Source organism: Lycium barbarum, chromosome 12 (genome assembly GCF_019175385.1).
Source record: "Lycium barbarum isolate Lr01 chromosome 12, ASM1917538v2, whole genome shotgun sequence".
In the NCBI taxonomy this organism is placed as follows: Eukaryota; Viridiplantae; Streptophyta; class Magnoliopsida; order Solanales; family Solanaceae; genus Lycium; species Lycium barbarum.
Window position 1 is genome coordinate 102,386,773 of NC_083348.1, and position 20,758 is coordinate 102,407,530.

General features: G+C 33.0%; 1 long non-coding RNA gene across 9 annotated transcripts; it reads right to left on the bottom strand.

The window, feature by feature from the left end:
* Positions 1-1,346: 1,346 nt before the first annotated feature.
* Positions 1,347-20,296, bottom strand: LOC132621234 (uncharacterized). Of its 9 annotated transcripts, none has more exons than XR_009575465.1 (6): positions 18,420-18,559; positions 16,059-16,167; positions 15,614-15,790; positions 15,407-15,536; positions 15,052-15,331; positions 1,347-14,969 (listed from the first exon to the last, which is right to left on the bottom strand). It is a non-coding gene; the product is annotated as an uncharacterized LOC132621234 (long non-coding RNA). The 9 variants fall into 9 exon arrangements; XR_009575466.1 differs by having other exon boundaries at positions 1,347-1,936; positions 14,850-14,969; positions 15,614-16,167; XR_009575464.1 differs by having other exon boundaries at positions 1,347-11,763; positions 14,850-14,969; positions 15,614-16,167.
* Between the last annotated feature and the right edge of the window lie 462 nt (positions 20,297-20,758).

The window sequence follows — 20,758 nt, forward strand, 5'->3', positions numbered from 1 at the left end:
ATTCTCTGTTTGGTATATTCATACTGCCATATTACAAGTATGTTTTTCTTGGAAAGTTTTTGACCAATATCATCCTTATTGTTTCACCTGAACTTCCACTACGTTCTTAAAATTTCTCACCTAACTGAAAATATCCCTTTAAGTTTCCCTAACTTAGCCAAAAACATTCCTCTGTTAACTTTTCCATCTATATCTAACAGAGCTTTCTTTTTCTCACGTGCATTAATTGTTCTTGTTCTTATAAGCTGTTTTTTTTTTAAGCTACGCCAAACGGGCCCATATTCTCAAACCTAGTTTTGGTTGGGCTTGGAATAATATACATTTAACAACTGTAATTCTAGACCAACATGTATTATTAAGGATGTCTAATTCGGTCGTTATTCAAAGATTTATACCAATATTAATTTTCAGTTATTTTATTGTGTATACTTAAATTGGATTTTCAGTAATGTAATTTTAAAATGTCATATAAAAGTGGCATTGTAACTAAGTTTGCATATAACTAGCTTTATAAGTTTGCATATAACTAGCTTTAATGTAACACAAAGTGTTAAAACAATATTTGAATCACAGTGTATGATGTGTTTGATGGCATATGTATGAACCTCCGTCCACTCTAAATAAGGTCCGTATTGATCCAGAATGTAACTTCATTAGCGTGCTCTGTATCTTGATTGCTTTTCTTGCAAAAAGTAAATTAAATTAGTGTGTATATATATACACGGACACTCGGGGTACACAAAATTAACAGGATGTTTACTGTTTATCTCACAATTCAGTTGGCGTTTCTGAAACACCTCTTTGTTGGAGATGCCCAAGAAGCTATTTTACCTGTTTTTTGGTGTGCTTAACTTGCAGTTAGATGTTTTGATTCACTTTGGTCCATTAATTTCTACCATGTGAGTACTAGACGAGAGTGATAAGATAGAGTCAATTGATTATCTCGTGAAAATTCCATGTAAACTTGAAAAAGAAAACTCTATTAAGAAAAAATCATTGCTAGCTATCTGAAATTTGAGAGACTATTATTCAAATGGATCCACTCATCTAAAAATACTTATAAATCTAATATAACATATATTGACCTGAACTTTTCGCAGCTTAATTACGAGCTTGCGTACTTTCCCTTCTTGTGAAGGATTTGTCCTTTTGGCCATTCAGGTTGCAGGTATTCAAATGCCTAAGAAACTAACAACAGGGAGAGGACTTTTCTCTCCTCCCATATAATTGTCATGATCCGTTCAAGCTTTTTAAATCCTTTCAAGTAAAAAAGGACTTAAAAATGCTTAGAAGCTAATTCTTTTAATGCACAACCTAACATAACAGAAAGAGGACCCTTTTGAAAGTAACTGACTAAACTAAACACTTTGTAGACAAAATATGGAAGAATCGGAAGTCTTATGAGCGCCAGTTAAAAATATTAAAAGAAGATAAGAAGCTGTCAAGCTCAAAAACGATTTCTTCATCCGAGTCTAAATTGTAAGCTGATTCCGGCGTTCTCCTTTGGGCCGTCTCCACAGGCGGCATTCTATACCTGCAAATTGGACATGATCCATGTATCCCCAACCACCGGTTAATACAATTTGAATGATAAAGATGCTTACATGGCATCTCTTTAGCTCTTTCCCCTACTTGAAACTCCAACAAACAAATTTCACATTCACTTTTTGTTGGAAATCTTACGGAAAATACTTCATCACTAACACGTGTAGGGACTTCTCTTCATCACGAACACTTGTAGGGACTTCTCTTCAACACGAACACTTGTAGGAACCCCTTCTAAGCTTGAGTAAAATACTTGATCACGAACACTTGTAGAGAATTCTTCGTAGCTTGAGGCATGCCAATGGTACCGTCCTTAAGGATATTTCACCCGGTATGGATGTATTCTCCAGGATTCAACAAGCTCTTCTAGTACAAAACTAGGAGCGAGAATCTAACAAAGATTTCACAAAAGTAGAAAACCCAGCACACTATAATCTATAAGGAAAAATATGGTTTTGTATATATCAGCTCTGCCAATGAAAATAACTTAAGTATATATAGGTTCAAACAATTAACTAATATCAGGCTAATATATTAGCCAAATAACGTATACAGTAAATGGCATCACAAATGATGATTTCATCATTAACAACATATAAAGAGCTATTTAATGTAGTAAATGTTCTGCTATAACGTTGCTCACTTTGATTACAAATTAAAGACCATTCAATTTGATTTTAGAAACATAACGTTTGAATTGAAAATAATGACTCATTAATATATACTAAAATAATGAATTAAAAACTTCTTTTTGAGATATTTAATTCAATATTTTCACAACACTTTTCTCTTGTACAATTTCAACAATTGGCAGTGTTTCTATCGAAGTCCTTGTCGCTGGTGGTGAAGGCCCCTCATTCTGAATTGTACTCATCATTGTTCCCCGTGCTATGCTCAGCGAAAATCTTCTCATATCCATAGTACTTTGAAGAATCAATTCAACTCCCGGATAGAAGTAAGACAAAGTCCTTGTTATAGGATGGGTGTATATATAAGTGTATATATTCTTGAACCTAGTTTTGGTGGACTTGGAATAATTTGCATTCAATTACAGTAATTCTAAACCAACATGTAATAGGAGAAACCTTTAAACACTCCGAATCCATGGACTAAACTATTCTATTATGACCTTTCTCTATTTAATGAATCAATTTCCATATCTAGAACTACAAGGGCAAAGTAAGACAAAGTCCTTGTCATTAATGAAAGTTTTCCTATCCAAGTTTTCTCGTACGAAAATCAGATGCTTTATTAATCGATCTATATCTATATATAATATAAAGCTAGGCATAAACAAGGTAATGCGACACCTCTCTATGGCCTAAAATTGCATTTATCATTTTTGTGTGTTTTCTTTTTTTTTTTTCCTCCTAATTTTTCAGTTCAAGTACTTATTCTTAAAAATATAAAAATGGCTAAATAATTATTTAATTAATGAGGAGACGTTTTAAAGATGACATGAATTAAAGACTTTAGTCCTCTAGGTTTCTTCTTAGAAAATTGTAACGGTATACTATTTATATAATGAAATAATTTTCAATAATAATTTTTTTTAATTAAAAATAATCTTACTTAATCAATTTTTAAAACAATATTGTGATTTAAATTAATTTGCATATGAACAATTTAATATTTGTAACAATTGGCTCCTTTTAGTTTAACTGCTTTAAGGATGTATAGAGTCTCTAAGGGGTCGTTTGGTAGATAGTCGAAATTATCCCGGGAGGGACTAATTTATCCCATCTATTGAGATTATTTTATACCATCTAAAAGATGGTATAAAATAATCCCAGTATAAGTGGATAAGAAGGTATAAGCTGGGATATCCCAGCACTAATTTTTGTACCATGTTTGGTACAAGGTGTAAATTTATCCCAGCACTAATTTATACCTTGTACCAAACATGGTATAAAAATTAGTGCTGGGATATCCCAGCTTATACCTTCTACCAAACGACCCCTAAGAATATACCAAAATAATACCCCTTCAATGATATTTTTGGCTTTTTGAAAGTCAATTTAATTATACTTTGAAGCTAAATTGTATATTAGATTAATTTAATATTTTAAGATTAAAATTTACATATTTAAAAACTACATGAAAAGTACTACTATAAGTTACTACGTTTCACATATCAATTTGGTAAAAATACATCTTAAAATTTAATCAAAATTCATACATTTTAAATGTTGAGAAGCAAAAATATCAAATAAATTGGTACGCAGAGAGCGTATAAAATCGCCGGGAACATGGCCAGGTTATGCAAAAAGAATTGAAAGCTCATAATGCCTCCACCAAAATTCATAAGAGGCTGAAGGAAAGAAAAGTGGAGCTTGTGGAGTTGGTAGATGGACTTTTGTGTCTATAAATAAAATTATCAGCCACGGAGTTAGTATAAAAATCTATATCTATAATATAATCCTAGGACATAAGTTCGGAGATGTGACAGCCTCATAGGCCAGGAATTCTATTTTCTAATTTTTCCCGATTACCGCCACCCTCCCCCCGCCCTCTCCTTTTTGTCCTACATTTAATTATCCTTATTTCTTTCTCCGAAAAGTTGCGATGCCAAGTCCAAACGTCACCTGTGTCCGCTTCTTTTCTCACGCCTTCTCAAACTTAATCGTTACATAGTTACCTAATTTATTTCCTTCATCTACTCTCCCTTCCTTCTTTACTATGGTGGTGTTATTTCATTCTTTTGGGTAGGATTAGTATGAGTTTTCAGCCGGTGCTTTAAAAATATCCAGAGTTATTGATGTGTGCTTAAGACCTTTTCAGTTTAAAAAGATTAAGGTTATAATATCAATTCTTACTATATTACCGCATTTTTATCTTCTTCTTTTTCATTAATTTTAATTGTGAATATATTAAGCTTTTGAATTGTGTTTGAAACCTTTATTTTCCTGTACTTCCGAGCAATTGAAATACTAATTGTGCTAATGTGCTTAGCGTGTTAGTTTGGGGGGGGGGGGGGGGGGGGTTTAATTGATTTTGATTTTGTGCTCTTCTTACAGGTTGAATGATGCGTGCAGTTGCAGTATGTGGATTATTTATTTTCTACAGGTATTGCTAGGTCGTGTTTTAATTGACATTTTCCACTTTTATAATTAGGGATAAAGATAATTTTATTATGACTTTATTAGGTTATCAATTTAACCATTAATTAAAATCTAAAAATAAAAAAATGAACCGATAGTCCAACAAATAAATAATTTATAAAACAGTTTAAAAATCGTCAATTCAATAACCCGATACTAATAAATCAATGCATCCGAATTTTGCATACCCATACTTCTCCCTTTCCTCCTTGATTTTCAAATGGTGGGTGAAGTTATTGTTTCAATAAAATATTGACTGAGGCGTAGTTTAGGATATTTTTTCCTTTTTAAGAATTCTTTCATATGATTCTGGTTAATTTTTTGCTTGTAAAAACACCAATTAGTTGGTGGGAGTTTATTCAAATCGAAAAAGCCAGTACAGAAAACTAATCAAAATTGATTAGTTGGAAATAGGAAAAAGCAAAACAAAAGAAAATTACAGAAATGAAAAACAACGAATTCTGGTTAATTTCGTTGTGCCTTCTGGAGAAAAGTTTTTGTTCCTTTTGTTATTAAAAAAAAATGGTGGAGGGTGGTATACGAAGAAGCTACAGTATGTTTATCGTTCAATCTCACCTATCTTATAATCAAATTCGCATCGAAAAAAAAAAATTGTCCTCTCTTGTGTTTTTCTTCCTTTTTGGTTACTAAAAGTAGGTGAAAATGGTATGTGAAGACTCTAAAGTATGTTTATTATGCATTTTCTTACCTCCTATATTTTAGGTTTTCGCTGTTCGTACATACTTATCCAACAATATTTGTTACATCAGTATTATGTAATCCTATAATAGGAAAAAGTTATCAAAGGATTCTAACTACAAACATTTAATGGAGTTTAAAAATTATAACAAATCATTCTCTTAGTACTTTATCTTCTTTTAGAGCAAGAAGAAACTAAAGTAAAATTGAAATCTAACTATTCTTCACCTATAGAAAAATATTTAGTTAGAATTGACTATTTAACGAGAGAACGAAAATTATGTGTTTACGGCAAATAGTTAGAGGCTTGTGAGGACTTAGGACTAGAGTTTTTTACTTTCTCAATTATGTAAGTGTCAATTATTTACTTTTCTTATATATTTTTTCTTCAGTTTCATTATTTTCCCTTTCTATTCAGTGAAATGTGTGTTAGGAGTTGCTAAATCTCTTACAAGCACTTTTCATAGAGAATTTTTAGAAGTAGGAATGGTTGGAAAATGATAACCCCTGATATAATATTTTTCGGTGGTTTTTTTTTTTTTTTTTGAAATAAAGATCTTTTTTTCCTTTCTAGAGTTAAATTACAAAAATATATAACTCTTATTATTATTCCATTCACCTATTCAGTTGAAAATAATGCACCTATCTTTTATGAAATTACAAGCGGTGTTTTAAAAGGCGGGGGCGTAAGGCGAGGCGTTTTATGTCTGCTTCAGCGAGGCGTAAGCCCCGAGGCACGAGGCGTAAGCCTCATGGGACTTTAATTTTTAGTATTTTATAAAATGATATAATTATAATAAATACTTTTAAATTGGTTAAATAACGTAAAAAATTGAAGAAAACAATAAATAAGTGATATATATATACACACACATATACATACTCCACCCCCACAAAAAAACTAATTAGAACAATCTATTATACGTACTTACAAGTATAAGTGACTGCTCGTTACTTTTTTGAGATAGTAGAAGACAAGATAAATAATTGGAAAAGAACATATATTAGGCATTCTAGCAATAAAAAAAGGTCTTGACTTTTAAATTTAATGTTTCAGTTCCTTTTTAAAATATTTGAGTAATTACATGTTGACTTTTGAAAATTTGGGCATTATACTAGGACTTATTTAACAAATTTCGTTTTAGTTTGAAGAAGTTTTCTGGACTTACGCCCCAACAAAAAAAAACTCGCCCCAAACGCCTAGGCTTACGCCCCAACAAAAAAAAAACTCGCCCCAAACGCCTGGGCGTACGCCCCAAATTGTTGGGCGTACGCCTTTGGGGACTTGCGCCCCGACCCATCGCCCCGAGGCATTTTTGGTACGCCCCGCCCCGGGGCTCGCCCTGAGGCTCGCCTCAAAAACGCCTTTTAAAACACTGATTACAAGTACTTGGAATGATTTGTTAATAAATTTCAAGTTTGGAGTTAGTATTTTCTTAAAAGGTATGCTAAAGGCTAAGTGAACACTTGTTTTGAACCAGGAGGAGTGATTTAATTTTAAAATTTTGAGTAATTTAATTTTAAAATTTTCATTTCACTATTGATAAGATGATTTATAATCATACAGATATCTTATAATTTATTTTAGACCACAAATTTGTTTATTTTTTAAAACTCTGTGTCTAGTCAAAGTTTTCAAATCAGTTGGGATGGAGAGTAGAATTTTATCAAAATTTGTAATTTGGCATAAAACGCTCACGGTGAATGAGATTTATATATGTCCAAGATACAAGTATTGAATGGTGTGAAAAATGTCCTAAATATATCCTAATTAACTTAGTTCTTGAAGAGAAAACCAAGATTTTTTTAAAATATAGTTCATACAATCTTTTTTCAGAAACTTTAAACACCAATTATATCCAACTAATTAAAATTAAGGAGGAAAAGTTATTGATATAACATTTGTTATTAACATATCGTATGAAAAATTATTGATAAAATGAATGTCACGTAACTTGAAATTTATTAAAAAATACTTCAAGTAGTTGTTATATCCTAAAAGATAAGTACATTATTTTCAATGGAATAGGTGAATGGGACAATAATAAGAGTTATATATTTATGTAATTTAATTCTAAAAAGGAAAAAAAAAGACCTTTACTCAAAAAAAGAAAATTTTCACCGGAAAATATTACATAAGGGGGTTATCGTTCCCATTTAATATGTGGAGGGAATATCGTTCCCCAACCCTTAAATGTTAGGGGCTTAAAAAATATTTTGGGGAACCCTTAAATGTTAAGGGCTTAAAAAATATTTTGATTTACAAGGGCAGAAAGTTGAATTGATGCAGATATGGACTTCCGCACACCTTTACCACAAACAAATTAATAATAATAGTCCTTATAAGGGAATCACGGGTTTCCTCGTTAAGAAAACGAGAGAAAAAATTGGCAAAATAACCCGTGGTAAAATTAGCAGAGTTTTAGAAAAAGATAGAGACTTAACTTTTCACTCAAAAACTTTCTTTTCTCAATTTTAAGAATTATTTCGTAAATATTCATAAAACTAGCAATATATGCCCGTGCAATGCACGGGCCAAACATGTCTATTCACTTTAATTTAAGGTTTGTATTTTGAAAATAACTTTTAAAAACATTCTAATTGTTATTATATATACAAAATGTATTTTATGTACCATCACTTTAGTTGTAATTAAAAGTCTTTGAGATGGAAAGAGTCGGACTTTTTTATCATTATCATGACAATGAAAGTTGTTCATTGATGTACAAGAAAATTAGTAAGAATATGAGGGAAAATTAATATTTTGATTCTAAATTTTTTCTTTTAAATTCTTTAATATTTTATATGTATACCGACAGGTTGATATCTATTTCAATTAAGTAACTATTTAGATCCAAACATAAAAACCATTTTGTTGTATATATTGGATTAAAATATTTTTATTAAATTAATTAAAAAATATATTATAATTTTTTATATTAATTGTTACAAATAAATCAATATTAGAAAGATATATGTTATATCATTAATCATCAAATTTTAATTCTGAAATGAAAATATAAAGTAATACATTTTATAAATGTAAAGAAACAATAATCAGAGACTGCAAAGGAGAATAAATAAGTAAAGTATTGACAATGAAGGAAAACAGGGCTAAATGTCACTCCCTCCCTTTACTTTTACTTGTCGATTTTAACATATCAAGGAAAAAAAAAATCTTCTTCTTATTTTACCCTTCACATTAATTATTCATTTTCAAATTATTTTATGAGGCTATTGAGACTATATACAAATAAATATGGATATTATGATAAAATATATACTCGATTTATTAATTTTCAAAGAACGTGAAAAGTCAAAAGTGAACAAGTTATGTGTAGGAGCATTAAAATAACTTTTGGTGCAAATTTGCATTGCTATTGTTCGTCCTCTCTTTACGTTTAAAATATTGACAAACAAGGAAAATAGGGATAATAGAAATAGAAAAGAAGATAAATATAGAATAGAAAAATAGACATATATTTTTAGTAATGTGGCCAAGTAATATGGACGAAGGGAGTACTTTATTTTTATTAATTCTTAAAGAATGTAAAAGGTCAAGTATAGTAATGGTGCTAAGTAATATGGGACGGAAGGAGTACTTCATTTATTAATTCTTAAATAACGTGAAAAGTAAAAAATGAACAAGTAAAAGTGCACGGAGGAAATAAATATGTGTCGGAGAATTAAAATAGAAGTGCACACGTGTATACATGAGAAGAGAATAAATATTCAGTACTATGACATATATCCATGTGAGATTTATTAATTGTCAAAGAATGTGAAAAATAAAAAATGAACAAATTAAAGTGCACGGAGAAAATAAATTTGTGTAGGAGAATTAAATTGAATTGCATATGTCTATACATGAGAAGAGAATAAATATTTAGCTAGAACACGAAAATCAAAAGTGAACAAGTAAAAGTGCACGGAGGAAATAAATGTGTCGGAGAATTAAATTTAAAGTGCATACGTCTATACATGAGAAGAGAATTAAATATTAAGTACTATGACACATGTCTACGTTAATATGGACGAAAGGAGTACTTCATTTTTATTAATTCTTAAAGAACGTGTAAGTCAAGTATAGTAATGTGGCCAAGTAATATGAGACGGAAGGAGTACTTCATTTAGTAATTCTTAAATAACGTGAAAAGTCAAAATGAACAAGTAAAAGTGCACGGAGGAAATAAATATGTGTCGGAGAATTAAAATAGAAGTGCACACGTGTATATATGAGAAGAGAATAAATATTCAGTACTACGACATATATCCACGTGGGATTTATTAATTCTCAAAGAATGTGAAAAGTCAAAAGTGAACAAATTAAAGTGCATGGAGGAAATAAATTTGTGTAGGAGAATTAAAATTTAACTGCATATGTCTATATATGAGAAGAGAATAAATATTCAGATATAACCCGAAAAGTCAAAAGTGAATAAGTAAAAGTGTACGGAGGAAATAAATATGTCGGAGAATTAAATTTGAAATGCATACGTCTATACATGAGAAGGGAATAAATATTAAGTACTATGACACATGTCTACATGGGATATAAAAATAGCTGAATAAAATGTATAAGTTATATAGCTTTTGGTACAACCGGGGAGAGCCGTGTTTGTCCCCCACGGCGCTTAGTATATATAGACACCCAATCCAAATTGATTCCCAAGCTTGAAAAAACAAGCTAAGAGAGTCGTTTGAATGACAAGATTGATGAGTATAATGGATTACATAAAAAACTTTATTTATGGTTTTAGTTAGGGGTGTACAAAGAAAATCAACAAACCGTACCAAACCGATGAATTGAGTCAAATCGAGAAAAAAAAACCGATTAGTGGTTTGATTTGACTTGGTTTGGTGTTGAGAAAAAAGTCCGATCATAATTAGTTTGGTTTGGTTTTAGCTAAAAAAAGTTAAACCGAACCAAACCAACCCAACATTACATGTATTCAATTTTTAAAATATTTTACACATAAAAATATTTATTTGCAATGTAATTTATAAATATTTCTTATTTTTTTTCATATTTTTTTTTTGTCTTTTATCATAGTATTTCAAACTTGAACTTAGAATTTTGAATATCAATAAGTTTTATATCCCATGGATGTTAATAACTCAAATAAAGACAAATCAAAACCAACTTAACACTAATGCTAACAAAAGAAATTCAATTCTAACAGTAGGAATGACAATAATGTTGGATATCTATTCTTTAGTTTTTGCATAATTGGTTTAGACAGTGAAAATACATAACTTTAATTTTTTTTCTTTGTCATGTAATTAAACTTATTAGCCGTGCTTATTTTAGCATGATTTCATATTTTTAGATTATGGTCATTTTCTTTATGGCCTGTTAATTAGCAATATTTATTCTTAACTGATTTTATTATCTTTTTTTGTTGAATATTTTACTACAATGTCATCACTCATTTGACATTTTGTGTAATTTTCTTAAGAAACATCTTAATTATATAATCGTATCTTACTAGGACTAAAGAAATATTTGAAGTAAAAGTTATATGTTTTGTATGAAGACTTTTCCCGAAAAACCTGAGAAAACCCGAGGTTGAAAAATCCGAATTTTATTGGTTTGGTTTGGTTTATTAATATAAAAACCCGACGCAATTGGTTTGATTTGGTATTTGAAAAATCCGAAACCAACCTGATCCATGTACACCTCTAGTTTTAGTGTTTTCTTTCTGAAATGTTGTTATTCTCTCTTCTTGCAAACTTATGTTCGTCGCTATTGTTGTCTTGCTATTTGCTTTATTCCGATGGCAACATTCTGCCAATTAGGTTTAAGGAAAATGTAGTTTTAACTAAAATATATTGTTTCTATTAGACAATTTCAGTTCAAATTTTGGAAAAAACTTTTGCACAGTTTGCCCATACAGGCCCAAACCCAAACAAAATACAAATCATGGCATATTAACCGAATCATCAATCATGGCTTAGATCCGAATCTTACTTCTCAAGTCATCATCTCACAATAGAGACATTTCAAGTCATAACCAATGAAGAAATCTTACTCATACCTCTTATTAAATTTCAAGTTCAAGAAGTCCATTCAACAACAAAATAAATTTAAGGTCCAACCTTTAGAAAAATGATTTCAATCATCCAATTATGGGGAAAACGAGTTTCACAAAGAAGTATAGTTCGTATAAGGTTCGGTGTTGGCTTGACCCTACACACACATGACCTTGTCTAAAAAAAATTATCTTTAATTCCAAAAGAACTTCAAACAAGAGTTTTAATCATGTTCATATTCCAAAGAAATATTTCAAGTCACGAACAATCATTTACACGTTTCAAACAAGATAACATACTTCAAAAAGAAGATTGTTGAAAAGTAGACATACCTTAATTTCCGCTAAAATCTAGCAAACGGGTTCTTCCAAGTTCAACAATCGTTCTACAATGGTTATTAATAATAAAGTTTAAAATTTTAAACAATTCTAGGAATTTCTACCCTTATTCGAAAAACTAGGGCTTTTCTAGCCTTAAAGCTTGTTCTTCAATCCTTATGTGAATCATTAGTGAATGTTAATCTTGTAGTATGCTCTACACTAGTCCAAACCTCATTAATAATCTCATAAAAATCAGAAGTCTTACCTTTTGATGGAATCCCCTTCGCCCCTTCTCTTTTTCTTTCCTTTAGTTTTCAAGAATCTAGGGTTTGGGAAGATGAACTAATGTCAAAGAGGATTGAATTTGGTGTAGAATTGATAGAGATGGATTAGGAACTCACCTTAGGGATTGAGGGAGATCTCTAGGGTTCTTTTCCTCCAAAAATTCAGTCAAAAAGAAGTGGGGAAAAATTATAACAAAGTTAGGCTTTTAAAAGGGTCGTTCTCGGTGTGTAGCCTCGCAGCTGGAGGCTCTCTTCGCACAACGATGGCAGTAACACTGATTCCGATGTGCCATCGCGCAGACTGCGTAGTGCCCAGTAAAATAGGCATAACTCCTAGCACAGAGCTCCGATTGAACTCCATAATATATGGTGGGAAAGGTATTTCAATGAATTACAACTTTTATGTTTTGGGTTTTCTCAAATTCCCAACAAAACTACCCAAAAACTGGGCATAAGTACAGCGTATCTCAGACTTAGATGAATTTAAGAGCTTTTATGAACATCACTATTGGGTTTGACTTCAAAACGACTATTTTCCATCCAAACTCATCCCAAAAGGACTTCATATGACCAAATGTCATCTTAATACTAATTGTTACACATTCACACCTAAACCCGAAGTTACGGAGTGTTACATGAGATTAATAAGTATGAAGAAGCTATATTATCTCTTTTTTGGTATGCTTAATTGTTAGGTGTTTTGATTCACTTTGGCCCGTTAAATTTCTACTATGTGACTACTAGACAAGAGTGATAGATGAGTTGAACGTGAAAATTTTGAAAAGAAAAAAAAGCTCTGCTAAGAAAATTCATTGCTAGCTGTTACACCCCGTATCTTGAAACTAAGGTTAGACTCATATCATTAGAGTTTTAGAAAGAAAAAAAACTGAAGGTTTGAACGTTTTGCGAAAATGGTTGATAGGCCTATTTCGGACAGCGATAACTCCTTGATTAGTTGGGAATTGGGGAAAGTACCCTTAATGAAAGTTGTAGTATGTAGAAATACCTTTCTAACGATATAAGGACCAAGCCAATCAGAGATCGGAGCAAGGAGATATGATCGTCTCAATATGGCTAATAGTAAGGCACTTAAAATTCTATAGAATCGGCTAAGTTTTCGATACGTCTTCCTTCCAGTAAAATTTAGTGAACATCCATTGGGAATTTGAGGAAACTTAAAACATGAAAATTGTATCCCTTTAAAATAACTTTCCAACGGTATATTGTGGAGCCCAAACAGAGCTGTGTACAAGAAGTTATGTCCATTTTACTGAACACGGTGCAGAACCGACACACGTCGCTTTTTCAGGCACGTGGGGGCGCGTGCGATGGCCCCGCATCGCGGACCAATCACGCAAATCTGAGTATTTACCTGCAGAACATCGCGCGATGGCCCCGCATCGCGGACCCATCACGTAACAGGTCGGGTTCGGGTCAAAAAGTCGGGATTTCGCCTTTTAAGTCATATTTAAGCTTGGGGTTTATTTCCCTAACACCCCTAGTCACGAAAAATTACCCTAAAGTCAGAAAGAACAAGTCGCAAGCCTCAAGAACCCTACCAGGTAAGTTTTATCATGATTCTAGGTTGAATTCAAGTCCCTAATTCCTTGTAATCTAAGCAAGAAATCATTGTTCAAAACTAGGGTTTTCAAGAAAACCCATCTCAAGGTTCAAGAATTCAAGATTTTGGAAATCTTCTTCAAAGTCAAAATCTTTAATTCAAGTTTGGAGCATCACCAGGTATGTAGAGTTACTATCTACGTGTGGAAACATCATTGTTCTTCCCCACGCCTCCTAATCCATAAAGTATGAAACTTTACAAAACTAGGGTTTCTATTCTATACTATGCTCATGATAACCCTAGGTCCATGTCTATGACTACATTATGTTTGAATTACTATTATTCTGTCATTGTGTTCTTGATACTCATTATGATTATTGAGAATCTGTCCGTAATCCATGAAAACTCATATTTTGTATTTCATGGGTTCTTGCATGCATGTTTTTGACTAAGAATGATTATGTCATGAATATCCTATATGTCTACAAGTTTTCATGCAACTATATTATATAATTACTTTCATGCCATGATACAAGATACATACATACTAAATACAAGTTATTTCATGAAACCATGTTTACAAGTTATTTCGTGAAATCATGATTACAAGACAAGTGTCATGTTAGACTTCCAGAGTTGGTTAGCCGGTTTGGCTCATTTATGATATTGTCCGCATTCATGATTTAATCAAGTATTTATGTTTAATATTATGACTTACTATATTTTATAAAAGCTCATCATGTACTTCACGTTATATTTCCGCTCATGTATGCCTCATGATGGTTCAGCAAGCCACGTGGTTCGCTCGGTCACATGCAGTCAGGCACCGAGTGCCGTGTTACGCCCAGACCATGGTTCGGGGCGTGACACTAGCTATCTTTTAGAGACTATTTTTCAAATCGATCCACTCATCTAAAAATACTTATAACCTAATATAGTACAGGAATTTTTTTTACATTATTCTAAACTTTTTGCAACTAAATTACGAGCTTACTTATTCTAAACGCCATCAACTCCCTCGGCCTGTCGAGAAGACCCTCGCAGTCCTGACTAAATGTGACTTAAGTTATTTCTTGGGTCTAGACAGTACACTCTACCCTTTTTTACTCCACCAACTGCTCAAGACCACAATTCTATTTCCAATTTCGGTGAAAGCTAGGTCGGTTCGCCTTCAGGCTGAGTTTGGTTGTACTCCTACACTTGTTGCATATATTGATTCTGTATATTTAAAAATAAAAGCCAGTATATAACAAACATATCATAATTAGTCTTATATAATTACTTAAACAATAAAATTATCACTTACATAAGCTTCCTGAGCCCTGCCTTCGACCCATTCGACCGGATCTGTGTCTTGCTTCTTCTTTTTTGTGTGGATCTTTAGGAATAACTCATCCTGAGTCGGCAACTGTCCCGTTAGCTCTTTCTACAAAAAGCTAAAGATATAATTAATAACTCATTAATAACATCTTGTTCGTACATAACTTTAAAAGTATAAAATTACTTACCATTTTATTAGCCACGTGCCCCTGACTTCTTGTACCTGCAATGTGCAAAGAGCCACCTTTCTGGGATGCACGGCCAGCCTTTGCCTGCTCAGACTTGGCTACAAAAATTAGGTGTTCGCCAATATGCTTTAAGTTGTTCCCACTATCCGTCGGTTAGCCAGTCGGGCTTCTTCATATACTTTCTAGCCCTCGAAAACCAGTCCGACAACTTGGCCCTCCCCTTCCCCTCAAAGTTTGCAGCAATCCTTTTATTGTTTATTGGATCCCATGTACACAACATCTGCAAATCAAATGGCTAATGTTAGATGATATAAGAAGTAAATTAAAGTTATGAAATATGTAATAAGATGCATACCATAAACTCGTTAAACATAGCTTGTCGAGTATCATATGGAATTTCACCCCACGAAGTATAAAATCGATTGCCATAAAGCTTCCGAACAACATCCAAAATGGCTTTTGTTGTATCTTTGTCTGGATAGAACCTGCAGTTAAAAATTTCAACTCATAAAAGATTAAGGTGATAAAAACTTTATGAAAACTTAATAAAAAGCAATCTTACCCAGCTCCCTCAGACACGATGAAAATCCGACCCATCGAATCTCTATCTCCTGGCTGTAGACCATGATCAACATTTGCCGGTGCCGATGCAGGTGCAGGTGCTCGTACATAAGCTGAAGGAGGATGGGTCTAAGTCTGGCTCAGAGCTGGTTTCGATAGTTGTGACTCCGGCTCAGAGCTGCTATCTCCAAGGTGTAAATTAGATAGATTGGGAGATGAACAACATAGAGAAAGAGAAGGATACAAAGTTGCCGATGCAGACGGAGAGCAGCCCCATGGTGGAAAATACATACTTGTACGTATAAAAATATAATGGGTAAATGAGGGAGGCTAGGGGGGTGGCGCCTGGTAGATCCACTGACCAGACTGGGGTTGTATAGTAGAACCAAGCATAAAAAAAGGAGGCAGAGTACAGTGCATATGTGGAACGGAGGGAATGGACTGACTAGTAGTAGCATTAGGATCTACAGGTCTCTTATCTTTTTTCTCACTACTAAAAAAAAGGAGACGGAGTAGAGTGCATTGTTCCTATTGCATCCACATACGATAATCCATCTACAAAAATGCCCACAAAATATAATTATTAAATTATAAGTTAGGTTGCATTGTTAATTAAACTTAAACTAATTTGTAGTAGTTCAAATGTTATGTTATGTGTAATTCTAACTCTAATAACTTAAGAAATAACAATCTCAACCATAACCATCCATCAAAATTCAAAACTAACGAATAACCTCTACATTTTTTCACAAACTCAAGAGCAATAACATTACAAACAATATTAAATAAAGGGAAAATGCATTAAACCCCCCCCCCCCCAACGTATAGCCGGATTAATTATGACGCACCCAACCTTTGCGGGCGACCTATTACCCCCCCAGTCTACATTTTTCTGTATTTTTGTAACATTTTCTGCTGACGTGGCAAAACAAAATATGGCGAGTGAAACGAGATATTTTAATAAAAAATAATTTTTAAAAATTTATTTATATTAAAAAATAATTTTTAAAAATTTATTTATATTTCACCCCCACCCTCCCTCTCTTTCTTCTTCTTTCTCCCTTTTCTCTTTCTTCTTCTTTCTCCTCAACCACCGCTGCTGCCGCCGCCACACCGCCGCCGTCGCCGCCAGTAGCAGCAGCAACACGCGGAGACGTGGCGGTGACGTGGGGGTGGGGGTGGGTGAGATATTATTAATGTGTTATTTTAATGTGTTAATTTAATTATTAATGTGTTATTTTAATTATTAATGTGTTAATTTAATTATTAATGTGTTAATTTAATTATTAATGTGTTATTTTAAATATTAATGTGTTAATTTAATTATTAATGTGTTATTTTAATTTGAATTATTAAATGAAAAAAAAAAAGTGGCGGTGACGTGGCAGTGACGTGGTGGAGAGTGTGCAACACTCTCCACTGTGCAACTGGGATTCATTTTTTGTTTTGCCACGTCAGCCAGAAAATGTTACAAAAATACAGAAAAATGTAGACTGGGGGGGGGGGGGGTAATAGGTCGCCCGCAAAGGTTGGGTGCGTCATAATTAATCCGGCTATATGTTGGGAGGGTTTTAATGTATTTTCCCTTAAATAAACTAACTCATTCATATTGATATTGAACATAAATATAGTCAATTTCAACCAAAAAAAAAATCTAAAGTGATCCTACATATTTTTGACAAATAAAGTGTACATTTTCTATCAAATTCAACTTCATACACATCAATAACATCACAAATCTTGCATAAATAAACTAACACTAAACCTACAACCTTAGAATCTCAAAACAATTCAAGAAAAAAGTTTTAAAAACTATCCCTACACATTCTGGACAAATAAAGTGTAGATTTTTTGACAAATTCAAACTCATAAGCATCAATAACATCCCAAATATTGCATAAATAAACTACTATTAAACCTACAATCTAAGAATCACAAACTTGAAAAACGAGGTGGGGTCGGCTGGGCACCGATGGGGTTTTTGATATTTTTGGAGTGAAAAGTGAAAATGAGGAGAAGAGCTCAATCTGAGCATATTAAAATGGACATACTAACTCAGTCCGTCGGTCTTTTAAAACTTTGACCAGCTTTTGAAAAAAAAAAAATCTGCTCTGTCCGTCAGTTTCTTAAAAAAAATAAAAAAATTATTAATATCTAAAAAACGAATTAGTGAAGTATTAGTATTAAAAATTAGATTTCAATCTTTTAGTCATTTGGTCTCAGTAATAGATTACTGAATTATAACAAGAATCTGTATAATATATATATACTTCCTCTGTATGTGACACTATTTGACTAACCATAAATTTAAGAAAAAAAAAACTTTTTGAACTGTGTGGATGTAAATATTATTTCAAAATATAGAAATGTAATTTTTTTTTGGTACAAAATAAAAAGAAAAGTTTGTTACATAAATTGGGATAAAGAGTATGTGTTAATCTGACATTTTTTAATATTTAACTGTATAATTGAATTTGTCCATCCAAACGTGACAATGGGAATTAGATCGTGATTACGCTATGCACTGTAATTACCATACTGTATGATTACTGCGCTTTTTTAATTACACGTGGCTTTCCAAACAGACCCTTAATATGAAGAACTTGTCATGTCTAGGTACTGCACAACATACGGGAGCATCATCTAAGGGATTCAAGCTTTCGTACTCTATACTAAATAAGTATTTAAATGTAGCCAAATATTCCCGTCGATCTATTTGTAGCTTTCATACTCTATATAATATAAGTATTCAAGTGCTACCAAATATTCTCAACAGAAGAAATGGATACCGTCTCCGACGAACTCACCAGTGGTGGTAGCTCCGCCGCTGAAAACCAACCACCCTGTTTTCTCACCTAGAGTTTCCACTGCTACTGCAGTCTCCGTTAGGGCAAAGACGGTTGACCCGTCACCTGAGAGAAGCACTATTAGTGGCTATGCCACCACCTCTTCATCTCTGGAGGAACCGACTGTGACCATTCTACCACCCATTTCCGCCACTGTCGCCGGCAACAACAACCAGCAAATAGTTGTATCGACCGCTGTCGTCGGCAACAACAACCAGCAAGGAGTTATAATCAGCAAGGACTTGTATCGACTGTCGTCGCCAGCAACAACAACCAACTAGGACTTGTATCGACCGTCGTCGCCGGCAACAACAACCAGCAAGGAGCTGTAACGATCGCTGTCGCTGGCAACAACAACTAGCAAGGACTTGTATTGACCGCCGTCGCTGGCGATGCCGCCATTAGGGCCAGCTCCACCACCTCACAGTACCCTCCCAAAAAATGGGTTTGACACATAGGAGAGTCGTCTACTTCTACTAGGGTTTGTTGCTAATCATGCCTCTTTTCATTTTTGGGTTTTAAATTTGTTCAATTTTCTTTCTATTTGGTCCTAAATATAAATTTCAATTTCCAGATATCCCCTACTCGCGGTGGTACTCTCGCAAATCCACAATCCGCTGCTACTTTAAGGGTTTTCTTCTAAAACTCAGACTCCTCCTTTTTTTCATTTTTTTGTTATGTTTTCAATCTCACTTTTCTTTTTCTCAAGTTAAGTGTTCTAGTTACGTTTTCAATCTTACTTTTCTTTTTCTCAATGTTGGGTGTTCTAGTTACGTTTTCAATTTCACTTTTCTTTTTCTCAATGTTGGGTGTTCTAGTTACGTTTTCAATCTCACTTTTCTATGTATTTTCAATATTTTTGCCCTACAAATTTTCGTTTTCTAGTCCTTTCATGGTTTGGATCTTAGCAAAAAATATTTGTCCCAAAATGAGTGTTACCTTAAAAATTTAAAATAAAAATGGGCAAGTGTTTCCTACTATATATACATTTCGCATTAAAGAAGTAGTTCTCTTTAATATTGCTTAATTATCAAAAAAAATATATAAATAGAGATAGTGTAGTAAGCTCTACTTTTTATTTATTGATTTCTTAATGGGCGTAATTTTTCCTAAGATAACACTTATTTTGGGACAGAGAAGAGTATTAAATGTCATAGTGCAAAAATTAATTTTAACTGTAATTGTTACACATAAAAATTTAGCATGAATTGGTATGTCATCAAGTTTAGAGTTTCACCAATATTAAATTGATCTATACCGTGTACGGTTCAACTAGCTATGTTACCTAGAAACTCAAAATCAAACTCACTGTGGGTTACCCACCTGAATTAGAGTAGAGCTGGACTTCTCCCACATCCCGCCCGCCTTTGTGTGATGATGAGTCTCCATATACAGTCTACCTCGAGCCAGAGGATGCTCATATCTTTGAAATATTGAATGAATTATGTACACCTTATCCTCATTCGGTAGTACTTCCCGCGAAGGGGCGTGAGGTGGTTGCAACCGCTCCCCTCCCGAGTGGGCCCACCGACCCCCATGTAAGCTACCACGGATGTTAATATAAGCCCTCTCTAAAGTGATAGCTGGTTTGTCTCTACTGAGGTGAGTGAACAATAGAGCCCGCATAATCTTGATTCCTTTGTTATTAGGGAGTGGGTAGACAGTAGATTTGAAATTACCTTGCACATTTTCTTTGGTTTCTTTGAGAGATTTTGGTTTGACAGAGTTTGTTTTTGGAGAGGCTAGTATTAAAAAGATGGGCGTTAGTATTTTTGTTTGCCAATTTGAATTGTAAAGTTGAAGTATACAGTCGGTTAATAGTGAAGCTAAATGTAAATTTGCAATATAAGAATATGAAGATTTCTAGTCCTTTCATGGTTTGGATCTTAGCAAAAATATTTGTCCCAAAATGAGTGTTACCTTAAAAATTCAAGATAAAAATGGGCAAATGTTTTCTACTATATATACATTTCACATTAAAGAAGTAGTCCTCTTTAATATTGCTCAATTATCAAAAACACATATAATAAATAGGGATAGTTTACTAAACTCTACTTTTTCTTTTTTGATTTCTTAATGGACGTATTTTTTCCTAAGACGACACTTATTTTGAGATAAAGAAGAGTACTGAATGTAATAGTGCAAAAATTAATTTTAACTGTAATTGTTACACATTAAACTTTAGTATGAATTGGTATGTCGTCAAGTTTAGAGTTTCACCAATATTAAATTGGTCTGTACTGTGTACGGTTCAACTAGCTATGTTACCTAGAAACTCAAAATCAAACTCACTGTGGGTT